At 36.7% G+C, this 23,936-nt stretch overlaps 1 long non-coding RNA gene across 1 annotated transcript; it reads right to left on the bottom strand.

The window, feature by feature from the left end:
* Window positions 1-15,201: 15,201 nt before the first annotated feature.
* Window positions 15,202-17,287, bottom strand: LOC149259044 (uncharacterized). Its single transcript, XR_016246699.1, has 3 exons — window positions 17,117-17,287; window positions 15,647-15,718; window positions 15,202-15,514 (listed from the first exon to the last, which is right to left on the bottom strand). It is a non-coding gene; the product is annotated as an uncharacterized LOC149259044 (long non-coding RNA).
* Between the last annotated feature and the right edge of the window lie 6,649 nt (window positions 17,288-23,936).

Below are 23,936 nucleotides of genomic sequence, written 5' to 3'. Positions count from 1 at the left end.
AGTTTTTAATAAACCTAAAATAATAGCTTGCATATCCTAGGAAGCTATGTACTCCGTCTGAGTGCAGGGTGTAGGTAGTAAAAGAATTAATTGAATTTTTGCTAGATCTACCTCTATTCCTGCTGTAGAGATATAGTGTCCCAAGATTATGCCCTCGGTCATCATCATGTGGCACTTGACATTGCTTAAACATAACCTGGTAGCAATGCATCATTCTAAGAATTTTTCTAATGTTTGTAATGCTTGGTTGAAGTCATCACCATATGGAGTAAAATCATCCATATACACCTCAAGTCCTTCATTTATTAAATCACCAAAGATGCTGAGTATAGCCCTCTAGAATGTAGCTGGGGCATTACACATGACAAATGGTAATACTCTGTATAAGAATGTACGCGAGGGACAGGTGAAGGTTGTTTTGTCTTGGTATTTAGAGGCAATTTGAATCTGATTGTAGCCATTGAAACCATCTAAGAAGGAAAAGAACTACTTCCTTGCCAAAGTATCAAGGACCTGATCGATGAATGGGAGGGGGAAATGATCTTTCTGTGTCGCCTTGTTCAACTCCCTATAGTCTACACAGATACACCACTTCCCATTTTTCTTAGGGATGACCACCAATGGAGAGACCCATTTACTGTCTGAGATAGGATAAATAAAGTTTACATCCAATAGTTTTTGTAACTCTTCTTTCACAATGTCCTTGAGATGCGGATTCAATCTTCATTGAGGCTGTCAGATGGGTCGAGCATCCTTCTCAGTATAGATGTGGTGTGTACATAGTTGTGGGTCTATTCCTTTCATATCAGGATAATCCCATGCAAAAGCCCCTTTATATTTTTGTAGGAACTGTATGAGCTTTGGCTGCTGATAGCTATCTAGACCATCATTAATATTTATAATTTTGTAGGATTCGATCTCTACCGGTTTGCTGTTATGAACAACAGTCATCTGAATTTTTCGATCATCATTATCCTTTAGAGGATCCTCCATGGCTTCATTATCCAAGATTGCCTTCAACATTTGACACTTTACATTGCTCATGTTAGTAAGCTGATTTATAAAGTTATTAATAACGTCATCTTCAGTCTGATATTTAAATTCCAGTGCCTCTGCTACTGTGAGTGGTGAACAGATGCTTTCCTCTAGGTATGTTGGTGGTAGTTTACATATTTTTACAATGGCAGACTTGGCTTGGTAGGAGGATGCAACACAATTTTTTTTACAGCATCTCCCTTTAGTCATGCTACCTTCTCGACAGCCAATATAAGCATCAGTTGTTGCAAGCCAAGGTCGGCCCAGAATCAGAGGGTGCCCATCTAATCTACTCTTTGGGTTTATGACAAGAAAATCTACTGGATATTCCCACGAATCAACAGAAACTGTGATATCCTATAAGGTTCCTTCTAGCCTTACTACTGAACGATCAACAAGTTCTAATAAAGTGGTGGTTGGTTCCAGGGCTGTAATACCAAGTGCTTGATAGGTTTCTGCTATTAAAATATTAATGGCTGCACCGAGATCAACTAGAGTATTGGGAAAAGAGCGACCATATATCTGTACTGTCACTATGGGATTTCCAGCATCTTCATACATTATTGGAGTTTCCCCTCCCAAGAGTAAAATTGATAAGGTCACTACAACGTGAATGGTGGGTGAGGTTTTTTATTTCCTCGTAGGCTTATTTACACATAGCTCTTTAATTGTTTTAGCATAGATGGGTATGTCTTGAATGGCCTAGAGGAGAGGGATTTTAATACAAAGATTTTTTAGTTCCCCTACAAGATCAAAATCTGGATAAACAATAGGTTTGGGTATCGTAAACCTTCGGAGAATGGGGGAAAAGTGTCTGTAAGTTTTTTAGGGTCTTCATGTTGATTTGTCTCTTCTCGTTGTTTTAGTTCAGTATTAATTATAGGTGGTGGTATATGTACGGGTGGGGTTTCAATTTTGATTGAAGACCGATCCTTGTTTCCCTCAGGGATGATGATATGCCCTGAACTTAATATAAGTTCATTACATTCTTTCTAGTCAACCTCATAATCTAAGCTTTCAATAATTTGCACCAACTGGACCAGTTTGTTATTAGGATTTGGATTTGGTTGAGCTGGCAATTGAGGTCGCAGAAGAGGTTGGAGATTTTGCTATAATGTATAAGGTGATGATAGTGCAGGTTGAAGCTAAGGACCTGCCCCTATAGGTGCGTTATATATCTTCATAGGTCGCTGCCAATTTGTAGACCAATTCGTATTTTGAGAGTTGGAGGTAGGCCACTGGGATTGATAGGGATTACCCTGCCAAACAAGAGTAAAAGGAGAATTTGGCCAGCCATTACCTATAAAAGATTGCGTTTGCTAGGATGTCATAAGGAATGGTTGGGTTTCCCAATTTGGGTGGGGTGATTGGCCTTTCCATGCTATCCCAAGGTTCTGTTGATTAAACTGTAAAGAAGGAAAGAACTGGGATGCATCTTGTGACATTCCTGTAGGTTTAGCCTGTCACTGTCGATTCTAGTTCATCTGATATACCGACTTTGTTTCTTCTTCTGCTTCCTTGAATACTTCTTTCAGCCCTAGAAATGATGGACATTGCTTAGTGGCGTGCTCTTTAGTACAAATAGAGCATGTCTGCACCATGTCTAATGGGCATTCCTGTTGGCTGTGCTTCTTGTAGAAATTCCCACCTGTAGATCACCTCATAATGCAATATACTAAAGCAAAATACTTGATCTACTTCTACAACCAATTATGCAGAAGCTTAATCGAATTGAGCAAGATCATTTGAACACATATAACTGATAAGAAGAAATCAATCACACATAACATAGAAGAAATAACCAGGGGAAAGCCTCAGCGTAAAACCCCAACTTTGTTTTATCATACAAGTGGAAATATACTCCGGATTACAAAAAGAATCAACTCACAAGCTATCCTGCTCTCTCTGCAATCCCTCTGCTGCTCATAGATAGTGAAAGGCCTCTCTCAAACCTTCTCCTCTGCCCTCCAAGACTCCTGTATCTTTGCGCAATTTTCCTTGGGGTCTAGTGCAGCCACTTGTGTGAATTGGCCACTTCATACACTCACTAAGCTCTGATCTAATTGCACAATCCTGAAGGAGATAAATTCTTCTCCATGGATGAGCTTCCTTTATAGGAAAAATCCATCCAACTGATAGTACACTGTCCCTCTTCTGATCTCAACTGGGTCTCTGTCTGAACTGACATGCATGAGTTATTCATGAGAGAATATTCAATTATCTGAAGTGCAACAGTTAATTGCAAGCATGCATTAACTAACTGAACTCACATTAATTTAAGCAAACTGTTTAAATCAATCTAACTGGAATTGACTCAGTTAATTGAGCCAACTAATTTCAACTCAAATTAGAACTCATCCTTATCTCTTTAACTGATGTATAAATTCCTCAATTAATGGAAAAAATGTTGCATGTCCCCACATAGACTTCATGTTTGATTTTCACAACTAATTAACTCATGGTGAATTAATTAATTTATTTTCAAACAACTGTTAAGTTCAAATTCGAATTTTACTTCTTATTTTAGTCCAGGGACTGACTAAAAGTAGGAATCCATCCGAACTGCTAAAAATAACAATGCTATTTTTAGCACTTTCATTTTTCATTCTCTGTTGTTGCTATTTTTAGCACTTCCATTTTTCATTCCCTGTTGCTCAATCCAGCACTGGTACCCAAACTGCAATTTATAGTAGTGCTATTTTTAACACTTCTATTTTTATCATTTCTTGTTGCTATTTTCAATACTCCCTCTCAACAAGAAAGGAATTCAACTCGAACCCGATCTTTGTACCTTTGGAATGTTCTGCATGCAACACTTCTCCCAAGTGTGGTTGCTCCAATAACTCTAGAAACCAAAAAACTCCCAATTGACCTCTCTGATGGGCTAAAAACATACTCTGATGCTGAAGCTCTACCTGCTGTTGACAAGTGCTCCCTCTCTGACCTCTGAGTTGCTATAACACTCCATGCATCTTGCACTGTTGCACACCTCTCTGTGCCATCCTGCACTGGTTCAACACTCCTGTGCCTCTCGCATTTTTGCAGCTTGCTAGCTCTACACTGTCTTGGGACTCCTGCACTGTAGCTCTCTCTGCCGCTCCATCTGCATCTGTCTCTACCCAATCAGTGAATCCTGCTACTCCTCATCGGGGCTCCTATAGAAAAGTCGAATCAAAGAGTTTGGGTACCTCAAGGATCCCGCCCCTATTCCAGCCTTCTTAGGATGATCACTCCACATTGCCCCACCTCCTACCTGGAGGTATGGATGCATGTGATACCTCTGCCCACGTGATCGAAATTTCCTCCCACTGGAGGTCTTTGCATGAGTGGATGCCTCCAGTCTGTCTCCTCTCGGCTTCCCCAGTTGTGGATGCTCCACAACCTCCTGAAGCTGCTTCACTAATCATGGCTCCTCCACAATTGTCTGAGACTTCATTTGGCACTACATGTTGAGATGTAATGTACTATCCCTCTCAACCACCAAGTCTCCACCAGTTGCCTTGATCCTCAAGGCTTTGCATGCATCTTGAACCTCAAGAGAATAGAGGTTCTTGACCTGTGAACTGATTTGCTTCACCTGTCTAGTGATGATGTGTCTAAGGAAAACATTTCCCTTATTGAAGACTACATCATAGCCTCTGTCTTCTAGCATTGCGATCGACACCAAATTTCTCTTTAGTCCTGGAACATACTTGACATCGGTTAAGGTAATGCGAGCTCCATGCTCCCTCTGAAAAAATAACTGTGCCTACACCTGAGACACTATACTTTTCATCATTACCCATCGCTATGAGTATCTAGAGATCTTTCTCCTCCAAAGTACTGAACAAACTTTTGTCGTCGGTCATGTGGAAAGGAGCTCCATTGTCAAGAAACCAACCACTTCCAACCATGGATGAAACCATGCATGCGAACAATGTGAAATCTAACTCGAACTGTAAGTCAGTGCCTCACCTTTTGGTCCTTCCATGGATCCCTTCTTGGATTTCCTCAATGGACAATTTTTAGCAAAATGGCCCACCTCATGACAATGAAAGCATCGCACTTTTGATTTGTCAAACTTCTTCCCACCATGGGAAGAACTGGATTCGGAATGAGAAACCTTCTCCTTCCCCTTCTTCGCCTTACTTGCTAAGGAGCAGTTTTCTTCATCCTTCATGGATGAAGGACCATCTCTGGTGCTTTTCCTTATCTCCTCCTACATCAGATCTGACCATAGTCGTTCCCAATCTGGAGTTTCTCTCTTCCATTAACCAAGTCCTGGTAGCTATGCCAACTCTTAGGAAGACCGATGAGTACAAGACTCACCATGTCATCATCAGCTGTCACGATCCCTACACTTCCAAGCTCATCCCTGCATGTGGTGAGCTTGTTCAGATATGTAGGGATCATGTCGCCCTTTTCACACTTGACCTTCCGAAGCTTTTCTTTCAATGCCAACTTCCTCTGATCACTGTTATTCTGATATAGGCCTTTCAATGTTTTCCACATTGAAAATGGTGTCTCCTTCTCATGGAGACTCGAGAATATGTGATCTCGAACTCCCTCCAGAAGGATTCTCCTTGCTCTAACCACACATTTCTTCCATTCAGCCAATTCAGTAGCACTAGTCGGCTTGGGGACTTCTTGATCAATGAAGTCCTTTAGACCGTTATCCTCTAGTACTGCTTCCATGCGATCCTTCCAGGCTATATAATTCAAACTGCCATCAAGGGCATATTCGAGTCTTAAACCATTGAACGCCATAGGTGAAATAGAGATGTGATAAGAACTCGATTTCTATATTCAGGAATCACAAACTTCAAACTTCTCCCTTCTTGTATACTGTTCTTCCTTGATCACCTTTTCTCTGATACCATGTAGAAATTCCCACCTGTAGATCACCTGATAATGCAATATACTAAAGCAAAATACTTGATCTACTTCTACAACCAATTATGCAGAAGCTTAATCGAATTGAGCAAGATCAATTGAACACATATAACTGATAATAATAAATCAATCACACACAACATAGAAGAAATAACCAGGGGAAAGCCTCAACCTAAAACCCCAAATCTGTATTATCATATAAGTGAAAATATAGTCTAGATTACAAAAAGAATCAGCTCACAAGATATCCTGCTCTCTCTGCAATCCCTCTACTGCTCATAGATAGTCAAAGGCCTCTCTCAAACCTTCTCCTCTGCCCTCCAAGCCTCCTATTTCTTTGCACAATTTTCCTTGGGGTCCAGTGCAGCCACTTGTGTGAATTGGCCTCTTCACACACTCACTAACCTTTGATCCAACTGTGCAATCCTGAAGGAGATAAATCCTTCTCCATGGATGAGCTTCCTTTATAGGAAAAATCCATCCAACTGATAGTACACTGTCCCTCCTCTGATCTCAACTGGGTCTCTGTCTGAACTAACATGCATGAGTTATTCATGAGAGAATATTCAATTATCTGAAGTGCAACAGTTATATGCAAGCATGCATTAACTAACTGAACTCACATTAATTTAAACAAACTGTTTAAATCAATCTAATTGGACTTGACTCAATTAACTGAGCCAACTAATTTCAACTCAAATTAGAACTCATCCTTATCTCTTTCACTGATGGATAAATTCCTTAATTAATGGAGAAACTGTTGCATGTCCCCACATAGACTTCATGTTTGATTTTTCACAACTAATTAACTCATGGTGAATTAATTAATTTATTTTCAAACAACTGTTAAGTTCAAATTCGAATTTTACTTCCTATCTTAGTCTAGGGACTGACTTAAAATAGGAATCCATATGAACTGCTAAAAATAGCAATTCTATTTTTAGCACTTCCATTTTTCATTCCCTGTTGCTCAATCCAGCACTGGTACCCAAACTGCTATTTATAGCAGTGCTATTTTTAACACTTCTATTTTTAGCATTTCTTGTTGCTATTTTCAACACTTCTTTTGACAACGTGGATGGAACATGGCCAAGTTTTGTTCTGCTAAGGCTTGTTTTTGTTTAGCCTATAAGACGTCCAGCTGTGTTGTGAGAGTACCCAGGATGTCCGTTTTAAAATCTTCCAGGGGGTTGCCGATTTCTATCCGCGTTACACCTCCACTGTGTGGTTTTCTTCCTTTGCTCATGGGATCTCGACTTCTTGTTCCTGTATGTGTGCTTCCTCGTGAACAACTGATACAAAAGCGAATGTTTTCATCATAATATTCCTGAGAAATATCTCCTTTTCCCTTTAAATTTAGAGTTTCTACCCATTCCTCTTTCATTCCTTTAATTAATATAGCTCTTAGGACTTCTTTCGGTAAGGCAGTGTGTGGAGACCTTTGAAAATTATAATTAAACCATTCTACATATTCTTCTAGTGTTTCATTATCTTTTGCAGTCATCTTAAAAATTTCATATTTCAGTTCCCTAATCTTACAAAAGTCCTGATATCTTTTGACGAAGGATGTTTTCATCTCGTCCCAAGAATTAATAGTTCACCCACCCAGACCCTAGAACCATCTTAAGGTTGTTCCTTTCAGTGTGGAAGGGAACAAATTTAGATTTTGGGGGTCAGTGGTGTAGTCATACCCTCTACAGAGGACATCAAACTCAAACAAGAAAGCATCAGGATCCTCTGTGATCATCCCATGGAAAGTTGGGATGCTCTACAGAGGAATAGCCTTCATGGGGGAATTGGCCACTTGGTCGACTATGGGGTACTCTAATATCGAGGTTTGACCTTGAGGTGGTTGATCTTCCATTTGGTCAAAGATGCACCAATAACCTTTGGGGATTTCAAGGGGTGCTTTTTGAGTAAGCAGAGGATTAACAACTCAAGCTGGCTTTGCAGCACTACCTAGATCTGGGATCACAACAGATCCCTATTCAGACGGTTGTGGTTCTACTTTAGCAGTCCCACGAGTTTCTACTTCTCCTTCTCTTAAGTTACAATATTTTCCCTCTTGTAGAGGATCAAAATGTAAACTTATTGTAGCTTGAAGACTCTGTTCTGATCCTCCAACTTGGCTTTGAATCTCAGCGTAAGCTGCAGATGGTGAGCCTACTGCTTGAGGGATAACAATAATTTTTTTTCCAGGTACTTCGTAGAATCCTACTGATGCTTGAGACTCTTCTTTTCTTACGATTTCATCTATAAAGGTCATTCTCCCAAGGTTCACCAATCCTTTGGGTTTTGCGGATTTAGGCAGGGGGTTATGCTCTTTCTCTATCTTTCTATTCCTAGTCATTCATAAAAACTAATTCATATTTAACCTCTAAGATTTTACTAAAAAGCAGGCTGGTAAGCAAGCACTTTACCTGCTAGGTATGTAGGTTCTCACCTTCCATTTTTAAAACCCAATTCTTTCACAACAAGATAAAAGGAAATCACTAGAAACACTCTCCTTGGAAACAACGCCAAAATGTTGATTCACTAAGATGTCTTTTTATCGGCAATCTTAATTCCTACATTAATTGTCAACCCAAGGTAAGTCTTTTTATCTCAAGAGTGTCAGCACAATCTATACAGTGAATTCAGAGGTTAGCTAAAGGTAATTCGTTGCAATCACTAATAACTATCTCTTCAACTTAATTCACACAACTCTTAAAGAAATAACTAAGGAAGAAATGAATATGAAAGAATTCTTAACATACTCTGCAATTTCGTCTACTTATTCAAAAATCAAATGAATCTGAATGCGAATGCAAAGAACCACTCTTGACAATCTTCAAATAGAATTAAAACTAACTCACTCGATCAAGAAAGAGGACTGCAACAACTGAACAAAAATGTTAGTCTATTGCAAATCAAAATTGAATGGTGAATGCTAATTGAACGACAATCTCAATTGGATGAAAATTCTTAATTGAATGACAATCAAGCAAATACGATAAATGATTTCTAAAAAACAACTGTTCTCTGTAAGCAGATTATGGAAACCAATTAACACTATCTCTAAGATCTATGATATCACAACTAAGAATGAACAAAAATCTACTTATGGAACTAATATAACCAATAAAATCAAAGCATCACCCAGATACATCACACGACTAAGTATGAATCGAAATGAACAACAATGTGAATGGGAATTGTCAATCCTCACAATAAGCGACATAATATTAACTAAACATTCACAATCAATAAAGATTCAAATGGAAATATTATAACAAAATAAAGCAGTATAACTTCTCTTGACGGGGCCCAGAGTCGCGAGAAGTCTCCGCTAAGGAATACTCAGAATATAAGTGAAGATCAAACACAGTCTTCAATTAATATAAGTAACAAGATTACAACATCACTAAGATAACAGTGGTTTATGTATCAAAAAGAATAATTATAAATTACATAAGTATGAACTGAACTCTGTTTGCCTTTCGACCTTATATATAATAGTAAAAGAGTAAACTAGATAAAAGCGAATCCTCAGGATCAGGGGATTATGAGGATTTTGGAATACATAATCTGATTCTATCATGAAATAGTATTGGTCTGCCTGGTCTCTCGCTGCCTTGCCTGCTTTGGACACTGCCTTTCCCTTTGACGGCCTGGCGTTGCTCTGTCAAATGAACGACTATTGACCAATCTGCGTCTTCTACACACAAGGATAGTAAAATGTCAGTTTCCAGTGCTAGATTTATCTAATTTGTTACCAAGTATTTTCATCCAACTTTAACTGTAATTTCCTTTATTTCAATTCATAAACAGAGATAATTGTGTATGGATAAATACAAAATAAAGCAATCACTGAGGAGAAAATATACCTTTTTCTTGACCCAACAGCCCATACTTCATGGACATGCAAGGATTATATCTAACCCGATGGACCCCTGATTATGATCCTCAAATGGATGTTCTTAGCGCCGTGCCAATCTGGGTTAGACTACTGCATCTTCCTCTTCATTGCTGGGGATATGAATCAGTAAAATCTATTGGGAATGTTGTGGGGAAATACATTGATAGATGTGAACCAAAGGAGAACATGCATACATGCACAAGGATTTGCGTTGAAGTGGATCTAGGGAAAGACCTCATGGGGGCAGTAAAATTCAAAGTAGACCAGTGGATGCATATACAATAGCTAGACTATGAACAAATCCCCTTTAAGTGCAAGGTATGTCATGAATAAGGTCATTTCTCAAATAGATGTCCAAAAAAGAAAGAAAATGATAATGTTGAATAACCCAAAACCAAATTGGAGTAAGTCAAACAGAAAAAATCATCCAACAAACAAACCATTCCCCCTTCATCCCAACCTCAAGCCTCCTTTGAACCTTCTCCATCCTCACCCAATTCTGATAACCATTCCTCCATTGCAAACCCCAACCCCTCTGGCCCCTTGGAAGAGCCCTCAACTCCCCCCTCTTCCCCTTTCTCCCCTCACCCCCCCTCTCCTCCCTCATGTCTTCAATCCCTATTAACCTTCGCACCCCTCCTCCCCCTTCAATGGATAGAATATTAACTAGAAATCAATCCAATGAATCCCTCCAAACCCTTGAACACCAAAAAAAAGCAAGAAGAAAATCCAACAAGGAGCTAAGAGATGAAGCGACAGCTAAAGAGATGGCATTAGGAACACAGCAACACATGGAATCCTTCTTTGGGAAAAGTTCTGGGAATAATGAGAAAAATCCAAATTAGCACAGAGGAAAAGGTTCCTCATCTCACCAAACAAACAAGTAATGGTTGTGGTCTCCTGGAATTTCCATGGACTGGGAACACCCTTCAAAGTAAATGAAACAAGAGATATTTTAGCAAAATAAACCCCAGACATATTCATGCTTTAGGAGACAAAAACAAGCAACCGTGAATTAGAAAAAATGATAAAAAACTTAAAACATTATGACGGAACAACAATACAGGCCATATGGGCCTCATGAGGGATTTGTACACTATGGAAGGAAGGAAAATGGGAAATACTTCAGCAAAAAAAGGAACAACATTGGATTAGAATAGATTTAAAGGAAACAAGCACCAAGGAGCAATATTGTATTATCAATGTATATGCTCCGGGAAAAAGAAAAATGTTGTAGCACAGTGCAAGAAAATTTAAATGAAACACAAAATAGAAAATTAATTTTGGGAGGGGACCTCAACCTGGTTCTAAATATTGAGGAGAAATTTGAAGGGTCCTACCATGTAGATCCATCTAGGGAGGCTCTTGAAATAATCATGGAACAAAACAAGCTAATTGATATTCCACCAAGCAATTGAAAGTACATGTGTAATAACAAAAGGGTGGGAAAAAGCAATATAAAAGAAAGATTGGACTGAATATTTGTTCAAGAAAACATCATCTCAAGTTTTAATTGAACAAGATAAAAAATTATTCATATCATGGTATCTGATCGCAAGTCGGTGGCAACCACTTTGGGAATGATGGATAACCAAGGGCCGTTACCTTTTAAATACTACCCAATATGGGAAAATAGTGAAGAGTTCAGAAATTTAATCTCAAAAGTGTGGTCACAGATGGTCACAGGTTCGCCTCACTTTGTGTGGGAAACCAAGCTAAAAAATTTGAGAATAGAAGTGAAAATATGGGCAAGAGAGAATGAAAAGCAAAATAAAAAAAGAAGAGACGAGCTGATTAAAAACATGGACAATTTACAAGAGGAAAAGGAAAATAAAGAGGAGGATAAACATGACTACTACAAGAAAAGGGACTCTTTCGGGAAATATGCAAAGAAAATAGAAAAAAAGAAGAAGAGATGAGATTAAAGTCAAGAAGCCTATGGCCGAAAGTTGGGGACAAAAACACAACATTCTTTCACAACTCCATGAAGCTTATAAGAGCAAGAAATCAAATTGAAAAAATCCAAGTAGATGGACAAGAAGTTAAGGGAGTGGAGGAACTAAAAAAAGAAGCACATAACCACTTTAAAAACCTCTTGATAGCGAGTGGAGAAATAGCAAACCATGATAATTTTCTGTAGCATACTCCAAAAAAAGATAAGTGAAGAACAGAATGCAGAAATAATGAAAGAAATTTCAGAAGAAGAAGTAAAGGCAGTAGTATGGAGCCTCCACTTGGATAAGGCACTGGGCCCAAATGGATTCACAATAGCCTTTTATAGGTAGCACCGACAAACTATAAAAAAGGAGTTATCAAGAATGATAAGGAATGTTTTAAAAAAAAAATGGGAGGCAACACAAAATCTTCCTATCTGGAATTAATACCAAAGGAAGCTAACCCCTCCACTTTCAACAGATTTTGGCCAATCTCCCTATGCAATTCTTCCTACAAGATAATAAAAAAGATCATAGCCAATAGAATAAATAAAGTTCTTCCAGAAATAATATTTGAAAATCAACGAGGTTTTGTCCCAAATACGTAGATCACCAACAATGTAATAGTGGTCTAGGAAGCCATTCACTCAAGCATGCTGAGAAAAGAAAAATGAATTATTATAAAATTAGACTTGGCCAATGCTTTTGATAGAGTCAGCCTTCCATACCTCATGGATGTCTTAAAGAAATTCGGGTTTTCAATAGAAATTATAGAGGTCATCAAGGCTTGTATCACAGATCCATGGATAGCACCTCTAATAAATGGAAGTCCTAGTGCCTTCTTCCAAAGTTCCAGAGGATTGAGACAGGGATACCCACTATCTCCTTTCCTATACATCATAATGGCAGATCCTTTAAGTAGAGCACTGGATAAAAAAAGGAGAGAAAGAACCATAAATGGTCTGCAAATTTCAAAAGGAATCAACAATATCAATCACTCTTTGTTTGTTGATGATACTCTATTGTTGGGAGGTGCCTCAAGCATAATTGCTCAAATATTTAAAAAAGTCATGGATAATTTTTTGCAGGTCTCTGGTGGTCTTTTAAACAATACTAAGTGTAGAATTTATGGCTGGAATACCTCTCCCAGAACCATGCAAAGAATCTCACAGATTCTTGAGATCCCTATTCAAGAAAGATGGAACCACTTCTTTTACCTTGGACTACCCATTTCAAAAGAAAATTTGAAATCAGAGTTGTGGAGTAAACAAATTGAAAAAATGAAAGAGAAAATTCAAAAGTGGGGAATGATGTGGCTGAACATGGCAGGAATGGTAATTCTAATCAAATCTTTTCTCTCCCAATATATCAATATGCTACAATTTTGGCACCGGCAAGTGCACACAAACAAATGGAACTAATTGTCAGAGGCTTCCTATGGCAAGGAGGGAAGCAAGAGAATAAAAAATTCAGTTTGGTAAAATGGGAGCAAGTAACTTTGCCGTATGATAAAGGAGGCTTATCTATAAGGCTGCCCGACCTAATGAATGTTGCCTTAGGAATTAAAATCATTTGGAGAATGATAACCGGCAAGGAGAGTTGGTGGAAAAAAACTCTAGCTTCAAAATATATGAACCACCCAAGAACAAATTTGTTGCTTGAAAATATTCCAATAAGACCGTGCACGCAAGTATGGAAGCTTGTAAAGAAAATGATACCAACAATCAGCAAATATATCTCAAAAATACCAGGCAACGACAAAAAGGTCATGGTATGGGATGAAAAAATAATGGGGAAGGCACCTTTAAACCTTCTCACGGGTCATGAAGACATACAAAATTGGATGAAGAACAGAGGATTCACAACTCTTCACTCCATCTCCAGCTGGGAAAATCGAAATTGGCAAGAATGGTACATTCCAAGTATCCCTCAAAATCTAAAAGGGCAATGGGATAGCCTTCGGCATCACCTCAAAGGAGCAACACCAACAAGCATGGAGGAGGATGACACTTTTGTATGGGACCCAAGTGGAGGAAGCTATACAGTTAAGACCGGATACACAACTCTACAAGAACAATAGAATCAACAAGATTGGGCACCATGGAAGTCTATATGGAAAACTGAAAGCCTCCCAAAAATCAAAATTTTCATATGGACCCTGCTAAAAGGAAAAATCCTTACTACTGAAAACCTCAAAAGAAAAGGCTTCTCTGGTTCATCTAGGTGTTCGATGTGTTTAAAGGAAGAAGAGACTATCCAACACCTCTTTCTGGATTGCACGATCATAAAAGAATGTTGGAAGCAGCTGACAACTCCTTTGGAAGTTAACCTAAACTTCTCCATAACCCTCATGAATTTCTTCATAGATTGGAATTTTTTTTATCCCTACTCAACAAAGAAAAATGCAACTATTAAAAGGTTTTGGGAATGCCTCCCAACTGTTCTTTGTTGGAAAATATGGCTCTCAAGGAATAAAAGCATCTTTAAAGATCAGGCACCAAAAATTGGGAAGATATTATCAAAAACATGGGGTCTCACCTCTAAATTTTTAAATATGAAGGGCAAAACAACAATAGATAACAATATCCTACAATAAGAAGAAAGGGACTGGATTAGCAAGGCAACAATAAAAAACAATGGAAATAAAAATCTCAAAGTACCGAATTGGAAGATCATATTAAATGAGGAATAGTTTACAACTTGGAAAGGAAACCAAAATAGATTTTGCTTGTTCTTTGATGGGGCCTCTAAAAATAATCCGGGGAAAGCAGGTGCAGGAGGAACCATAAACAACCGCTAGGGGAAGACGCTAGTCTCCTATGAATGGGGACGGGGGAAACTACAAACAATAAAGCAGAGGCCTACAGTTTGTTATTAGGCTCAAGGATACTTAAAAAAAGAGCTATCAAAGATCCAATAATATTGGGGGATTCGACTATCATTATTGAAGCAATGGCCAACAACAAAAATCCTTCAAATCCAACTATGAACAAGATTTTCAAACAAATAAGGAACAATCTGGTCAGTGCAGGCGAAGTCACATTCAAAACATATATTAAGAGAGCATAATAACACAGTTGATTATTATGCTAATATGGAAATTAGCATAATGGAAGGAGAAATAAGAGAAAATGAAGAGCTCTACCATAACTCAGTCCTTAGTTCTATCCAATCAATGATCATGACAAATAACACATTCCTAAAAAAAATAGAAGATCAACAAAAGGAAGATTCAAAGGACCATAACATATCAGTGCACAGATACATCAACAACCCAAAACTCATGGAAAACTCGTGAATTACTCTAGAAAATCCTGAGAGAATTGAATTTCAATCCTAGCACAAAGTCCAAGGAGGATAAGCCACTCTTTCATTCACAGATTTGCATGAATCACACTTTCTATGATAGTCATTCCCATCGCCTTCCTTCTTTAAATTTTGAGACTATCCTTCCCTTATTCATATGAAACCCTGTCAATGAGAATATAGAGGCCTCTGTTTCACATTCCCCTCATCGATTCCCCAGATACTCTGCTTCAAATTCTCCACATTCACTTAAAAGCCTGAGAATTTTCCTCATCAACGCTTTTTCAATCAATCAGTGTGAAGAGTCTCCCTCCTTATGCGTTCACACTGCTGACAATGACCTGAACAATATCCCTTTGTGTGTTAAGAATTTTAATTTAGAGATTTCTCTCGAACTTGCAGCAGTTATTGCAACTCTCTACCAAGCCCGCGGTGCATCTAAGATTCACATTGGTCACTTACTCCAACTCTTATCAAGAGTACAAAGAATTGGGAAAAATCAATGAGATAGCAGTCAGCAGAAGAGGAGTCATCAATTCAAGAGAAGCGAAAATCGACTAAGACTTAGTGCACATAGGAACTTTAGGAAACAGTACAATACCACAGAGAATCAAACTTCAGAAATGGAATTCAACCCGGTGGAGAAAGCTGCTCAGAATGATGACTGCGCCACCTGCAAAGCCAACAAATTCATGATCAGTAGGCTCAAATAAACAATTTGAGACCTCAAATTTGAGATGAAGATGGAGTTCAGCTACCAAAAGATGCAGTTTGAGAATCAGAGAGCAGAAATCATAGACCTCAAAAATAAATGTATACATCTGGAGAAGGCTGTTACATTCATCAAAAAATCCACTCTGAGCCACGAGGGAGGAAACTCAATATATTAGGGCAAAAAGCAGAAGTCCCAGCAAGAAAACTCTATAAACCAATACTAAGCAACTTTAGTTCTACAATAGTCTATAAGTAATATGTCATGTAAGTTTATTTTGTTATTATGTCAGGTCATTAGGCAATATGCCAGAGTAGTCTTAAGCTCTATTAGAATTTTTGGATTCAAGCACTCAAGTAGTATTGGGGACTGCGCTCCCATTTTCCTACTAAGGCTTGATTTCAAACTTTCTCGAATGAGTTAGCTCCTTTTCTTCTTTACAAAATTAACCGATCTTGTAAAAAAAAAAAAAAAAACAGTTTGTAAAAAAAATAGTCAGTTGCCCAAAATACCAATGGTGAAACAACAAAGTTGTAAAATTAACTATGGTTTTATTTTTCTAAAATTACCTAGGTAATCCAAGAGTTTTTTCCCAAACATTCTTCAGTTCACTAAAATGGGACTGAGAGCAAGTAGTATATGGCCATAAAAAGAATAAAATTAAATACAAATTCCGGAGGAAGAATAACAATGAAGCTACAAGGTAGAGTATGAAACCAAGAGTTTTTTCCCAAACATTCTTCAGTTCACTAAAATGGGACTGAGAGCAAGTAGTATATGGCCATAAAAAGAATAAAATTAGATACAAATTCCGGAGGAAGAATAACAATGAAGCTACAAGGTAGAGTATGAAACAAATTTGAGTGGTATAAAGTCAAATTATCAGTTATTACGTATTTGGTAAAGGTGGAAGCCATCAAACCCAAAAGCTTCAACTACTAGAGAAATGGCGAAAAAATACATGTCAAATACTAGGGAAAAAATAAAAACAAGGTAATTTTAGTTCATATGCAAAAATAAATAACTTCGAGTACCATTTTCATAAAAACCAAAAATGCCACAGTAATACTCTCAGAAAAATGATCTAGGAAGAAATTACCAATTTGAATAAAGGCCCAAGAAAAATAAACATTGCCAAGGAAAAACCATTTTTTTCTCTGTGTTTTGAGGAGTTGAAAAGAAAACATTTCATATCCACAAAGACCTTAGAGGTCTTATATTATACCATTGGGCTAACTGTTCAACCACATGCAACAAGACAATATAGAGACTTGTTAATAAAAATATTATACGTGTTAATACTTGTAACTTGAAGTTTGAAATAATTCAACGTTGTAAAAGAAAAAGAAAAATCCTTACCTTGATAGAATATTGTGAGGAGAAATATGGGTATAATGTTCTCTGTAGCTGAAAGTATTCATTTATAACAACGGGTGGTTGTAGCGCTGTGAAATAGTCATAAAATGAATGGAATAGCAATTTGATAGAGTTTCAGTTGAAGAAAACACCAGACCGAGGATCTCGACCTAATGTCTGAACGTAAAACTGGAAAGAATGCATTGTATAACCTAACGTAAACCCTAATTTCTAGAACTGTCGATCTTCTGATGGAAGATCAACACCGTCCATAGTAAAGAGCTTCGTAATCACATATATAGACGTGTGTCAACGTGATGATCACATGCAAGAGGACATTTGGAGGAATGTGAAGGCTCCACGCAAAATAGCAATTACTACATATTCATTCATATGACGAGAGTGACAAGCACAAGGAAATTTTTAAAGACTAGGTTTAAAGTTTAAGATAAAACTTACTAAAAGAATGTGGATGTATAATAAAATAAAGTATAATAAAAATAAAAATAATGATATAGAGGTATGTTACAAATAATTAGGGAGTGACCACCACATGGAGGTTTGTGTGTGGGATATTTGTGATCATGAGTTTGATTTTGGAGGTTTGCGTGTTTGATATTCTTGTTTGTTGATTTTGGATCTTGGATGCTAGCTTCTCAGAGACCTTGATTTTGATGGATATGTCGACTTCTCTGAGAGAGTTCTCTGTAATGTCTTTATTTGTTGCACAAGATGTTAGTTTGAGTTCTCTGTAATGCCTTTATTTGTTGCACATGCTATTAGTTTGAATCCTTATTCAAAGGTTTAGTTTGGTTCCATAACTCGTACCAAGTAGACAACTCATAATTCCACTATAGGAAAGGCTCCCAGGAAGGAGGTCACCACCAAGGTTAGTGGTTTGACTCAGGGTTTCCCAGTTCGGCTAAGCGAACCACTACCTAGGTTTTCATTGCATGTAATTTAATTGGGCTTCATGTTATTCCAGACACCATCTATTTTTGTCTTGTAATACTCTGCTCACCAACTGGGATTTGTTCCAAGGCTCTAGGTTAGCTCAAGTTTCTTGGGTTTCTGAACATTTGACCAAGGTGCCTTGCTAGAGTTTCTTATTCCCTCGATTCCTTACAAAGAGGTTGTTCGACACTGTCATGTGGTGTGTTGTCTAGCACCATTGTTCGTGGCACGAGGGTTTTGGCATAACGAACTCTTTCACGATGGAGTTTGGGAGTGCTATATTTGCTTACAACGGAATAAAAGAATCTAATAGTTTGAGTATTATTTTATCCTGACACATTATAAGTAAATATACTTATGAAAAAACATATATTGATGGGATTCCTCAAACTATCGTCCTTCCTAACTGTTGTAGCTCAATTATGCAAAGTTTAAATTTCAAAGTTTTTCTCACACAAACGGTAGTAAATAAACAAAATTGCATAAAATTCTTCTTTCTTCTATGCTACTCTTTCCTATACTATCGGCTTACGATGTTTCCTTTACAACATGTGGTGCAATTGCTAACAATGATCCTTATGAATAAAACACTTGAGAAAGTTATCACCATTTGTTATAGACCCCATTCTAAAGCCCAAAAATTCCCATCATTTGTTATCATTCACTTTATCAACTACAAAATTCCACCATGTAATGTTGTCAATATCGATTACGTTCTAATATCCTTATAATAAGGGGGGTTGTATAGGGAGCTATCTCTTCAAATGTCACGGGTTCACAAGGCTCAATGCTACAAAAGACCACAATAGACATTGACAACATTAGTTAATAAACTTAAACAATGTATATGTGAAATTTGGATAGCAAAAGGTAAATCTCTTATTATCCATTACTTCATGTATAAATCCTATATTATGCTAGGTTATATATATGGATTTTTATCACATATATCAATTCATATATGTTTGACTATATACAATATTATTTTTTAGATGTAAAATTTATTTGATGTCGTTGTGTTACATTTAAGCTTTTATTTGTGTCTTTGTTCCTATTGTCACAATTACTTATCATTAAACAAGATTTTATTTCCTATCTATCCATTTAACCTTGGATTTTAATTAAGACCAGATAGTTTATATTTAAAAAATCTCGTTGGCTTTACCTTTAATGAGTACGTCAAAGTCAAGTACTCTTTGTAAATTTTCAAATGTGGATTTAAGTCTGGACATTTAAGGCTTCATAATATTTAATGCTAAGTTGGTTGGAGTATTGGTGATTTATAAACAATTGTGGATATTTTATTGGAATAGTTTATTAACATAAATTTGATAAAAATAACTAAAATTTATAATATAAAGTTTATTTTTCTTTTAAATTTCAGATTATTTAAAAACTAGTTTTTTGTTTTATTGAATGAAATTATTGAAACTTGAGAAATACAGAATAGAAAGGAATACATGCCCACACACACAATAAACACAACTTTTGCCATAGGAAACCTCTATGGGAGAAAACTCAACAAGAAGGCGAGACCGCTTTGTCCTCTTTTCTCAAACATGGATATATGCAAGTACAAATGAAGAGGTAGTCTCTTTGGAGTTGCTTGAGACTTGTAACCTATAAGGTCACTATAGAACCTTAATCTTCTTTGTTCTACTCTCTAACTTCCCACGCCCCATTTCTCTACTCAACTATGACAAATATGATGGCATGGAATGGAACCCCTACTCCTTCGGGTGACTTTGATATTTAACATAGTCCAATAGCCAATTAGGGGTAAGGTTTAACTCCCTAACCCTCAACTAGAGTTACAATTTTGGACTTTCTAAAATGTTCTTGAAAGGCCACATGTGGCTAGCCCCATTTGCATGAGTAATGGAGGCTAGCATGGCATCCTCTTATACCATGGTGATCAACATGATAGGTTAACTTGCAAGAGGTATAACTTTTGCATATGAACTCTTATTAACACATTTCTTGCATTGTTGGAAAGATCTTTGAGTGTAGGTCAATGCCCTGAGGTTTGAGACTAAAGTGGGAAAGTTTTGACAAATAAAATGATATTTTGTGCAATCAAAATGGCTCTAGCAGGTTTCGAACCCCAATTCTTCAAACTAGGACCTATAATTAAAGTGACCTTCAGTGATGATTCCTCCAAAATTTTCCAATTATTTCCAATATAAAAGCATTGAGATAAATGAAAAATGGTATAATTATCCAACCTGAATCAATTGGAAATGTTTCATTTATGATTAATCAATTTAATGGTTATTGTGATCCTATGCTTTGTGTTCCTAGAGATAAAACCCAAGTCTATTTATTGGTGAGGCTCTAGCCTGGTATCCAATACACCTTATACACAATAGATTAATTAAAAAAAAAGATGTGTTATTTTTTCATTTTCCTAACTAAGTTGAGCCAAGGTCAGCCTTAATGTTGGATTGAAAAATAGATATTGTCACATGTATTTCTTTTTCTTCGAGACTTCGAGTGTATTTCTTTTTCTTTGAGCCAAGGTCAACCTAAAATTGGATGAAATAATGATTTATCAACTTGTGGTATGCTGTGACCAAAATTGTGCTACACCCAATCCAATGGGAATTTTTGTATCCCCGTAAGTGACCCTTACCCATCCACATAGATAACTCTTACCCTCAACCTCTCCTCAGCTGATTTATACTTAATTCCATTGCAATCTTCTTAAAACCCTAAAATAGTATTCGCGCAGCAAAGTTTCAATGAAGACTAAAATGGAAGACCTGTGCAATTGCAGCTTTGTTTGCAGTGTGGTTCTAATGTAACTACAATGAGTTTGTGATGCAAGTCTATTGTCCTCAGTGTACTTTATTTGTGTCATACTTTTTGGTGGAACTGCATTTTCAGGAGTAATAAGGACTCGATATCGACCCTCTAACATAATGAGAGCTTGTTGGTCCTATTGGGTGCCATGCCAGTGTGGATGAGGTGTTACATTGCTAGGTCAGGTTGGGTGATACGTTCAACCCATTGATGTGTGCCCATGCATATTGTTTTTATGTTTGTCTACTTTCTTGAGAGGTGATCAGTGCAGCCAGAGTTGAGATGTAAGAGATCCAGGAAAGACAGTAACATCGGGTGTGTTAAATTGGAAGTTGGTTGTGTTGTGCCATTCTAGGTCAAATTTAATGTCAAGACTGCTCGCAGCTATTTCATGAAGCAGCGGTCCGCGGGATGTATTTTCAGTCGTGGTTGGTCTTGGGTTAGGGATCCTGTTGCTCCAATCAAACCATGTTTTCTTTATTGGGAGGAGAGGTGGATCTGGTTTGTCAAAGCGGTCATAAGAAGTTGCATATTGGATACACCCATCCTTTCCCTCATCTGATTTTGTGTGTATTGGACATTTACTGGTTGGCTCGATTCACAATGTCTGAGAGGTCAGGTATGAGAAGGTAGTGTGTAGTCGATGGTGACAGTGGAGCCCTAGAGTGTAGCACTATGCAATTGTTGGGTGGAAAAATGTTCTGATCATGTCATGCACCTGTTGTCCACAGTGGACATGTGTGCATATCTGTTTGATTGTGGCAGCAAGTTATTTTCTTCGGGGTTCATATACTGCACTGTAATGTTTATGGAAACTTGTCTACGACTTCTAGTTTTTATGTGGTATTTGGCTTGTATATGCCGTTGAGTTTCGCAAATTTTTTCATGGTTGGGCTAGAGTGGTCTTGTGAGTTTGAGATCTGCTCGTGCGGGGCGTGTGGAAAAAATTGTTAGAACCCATCTCAACAAATTGATACGACACTGCCACCTGTGGAAACGTAGAGTAATGACTGTTGGGATATGGCACTGTTTGATAACGGAATATGGTGCCGCAGTGAGAACAACGCTTCTCTCTTCTTTTTTCTGAGTGAAAAAAAGGCAACGAGAACAACCCTCGAGGAAAAGTCTGAGTGAAAAAAAGGCAACGAGAACGACCCTCGAGGAAAAGTTGAGTTAGCATTTATGTGTATATATTTGGGCTATTTGTGCTAGGTTGTTTTTCAGATCCAGTTAGTTGTCACTACACTGTTAAGCTAGTGTCAACAACTCTCAAGTCAACTCTTGACATTTAGAAAGAGTTATCTTGACATTTAGAATTATCTTGATCAGGTTTTTTTTCTTAAACAAGTTTGAAATAATACTTAAACTTTTTTTTTAAACAAGTTTGAAATAATACTTAAACTTGAAAATAAATCGGTTGTGTTAAAAGCTTTGTTTAGCCTAATTGTGAAGTTATATTTTAGGAAGTCATCAAGTTAAGAGACATCAAAGGTAATTTAAAAGATTGGATCTCTTTTTTAAAACAAGTTTAAAAAACTTAGATATTTGTTTTAAAAAACATAGATATTTAAAAGATTGGATTTCTTTTTCTTAAACAAGTTTGAAATAATAATTACATTTTGTTTTTTTGAAAACTTAGGTTAGTTGAATTGTGAAGTTATGTTATATTATAAGGTCTAGTTTAAGGAGTTATCAAGTTAAGAAATATAAAAGGTAATTTAAAAGATTGGATCTGTTCTATTGGATCAGTTTTATTTAAATATATTTTGATTTTATTGAGAGCCTAACATCTCATATAGATGATTTAAACAAAAATAAATAAATGGTTTTTTTAAAAATAAATAATAATTATTTGATGTTTTGAAAGAGGATGTTAAATGTATTTTTCAGTAATGAATCGATGATGATAATGTTTTTAAAGACATGTTTAATTAGTATACATTTATCTCAATTCTGAATCTACCAAAGGCTAAGAGGGATTAAATCATTTTTCACTCTAAAAGAGGTTTGCACCTTGAGATATTTGATCCCTTCTAGCACTTGGTAGGTCTGAAATTAAGATGGATCTATGTTGGTTGTAAAATATTACATGTCAACTCCACATTAAGCATTGAACGGATTACACATCTCCCTTATAACTTGAATTAAAAACAGTTTGTCAAGCTAATATAAAAATACTTTACATAAAGTGGTTATTGGAATATTTTATTTATGGTGAACATTTTTTTTCTTTCAAGTAGGAAATTGTTGTTAATAGTGATGTTCAAATATTTTATTCAAAATACACATTAAAATATGGAGAAGCTACATAATTAGCTCATTAAAAATATAAGTTTTTTTAAATTCAATTTCTTTATCTATAAACTTGATGTAAACTTATGTTAATTGAATTAATATTGCAAAAGTGAAATATAAGATTTTTTTACATTCAATTTATTTATCTCTCTACATATAAAGTTAATATGATGCAGGAGCATCCAATTAGGGAGGCGACAACTAGACATGCTGTTTTAAGAATTCTTTTAAAATTTGCTTTTCAGTTTACTTTTTTTGTTATTTCTTTTCAAGAAGGCTGTCACAACCAATGTCATTTCTTTTTATTTTTGAAAGTAAATAGATAGGGAATAGTCTTAAATAGATTAATACTTGAATAACAACAAAAAGGAATGTAATTGCAAATTGCAATTGCAGGTAGTTCCTCAACTGAATGAGGCTACCAACGGCTTAAATACACAATCAAAAGATGAACCAAGGGTTGCTGCCAAAAAGGAGAATAGACACCAGAGAATGTAAACTCTGACAAAATATTTTAAAACAGTAAAGATAAGCATTTCAGGTATCCAACAGTTGTTATTATGAATGACTGGGACTGTGTACGAAATTAATTACATGGTTGAGGCACTGTTAACGAGACTGTGCATCACATCAAGCAACTAAACATTGCAAGTGAATTCATTCAGGTACTTTATGAAAGAAAATCATTGAAATTCTTGCAAGTAGGAGATTCATCATTTCTATAAATATATACACATATATTGCATAAACATTTGTTATAGCCAGAGACAAC

This window comes from Pinus tabuliformis, chromosome 6, assembly GCF_031772625.1.
Source record: "Pinus tabuliformis cultivar Carrire ecotype Pingquan chromosome 6, CPIR1, whole genome shotgun sequence".
NCBI lineage: Eukaryota > Viridiplantae > Streptophyta > Pinopsida > Pinales > Pinaceae > Pinus > Pinus tabuliformis.
This window is presented reverse-complemented; position numbering and strand designations above follow the sequence as displayed.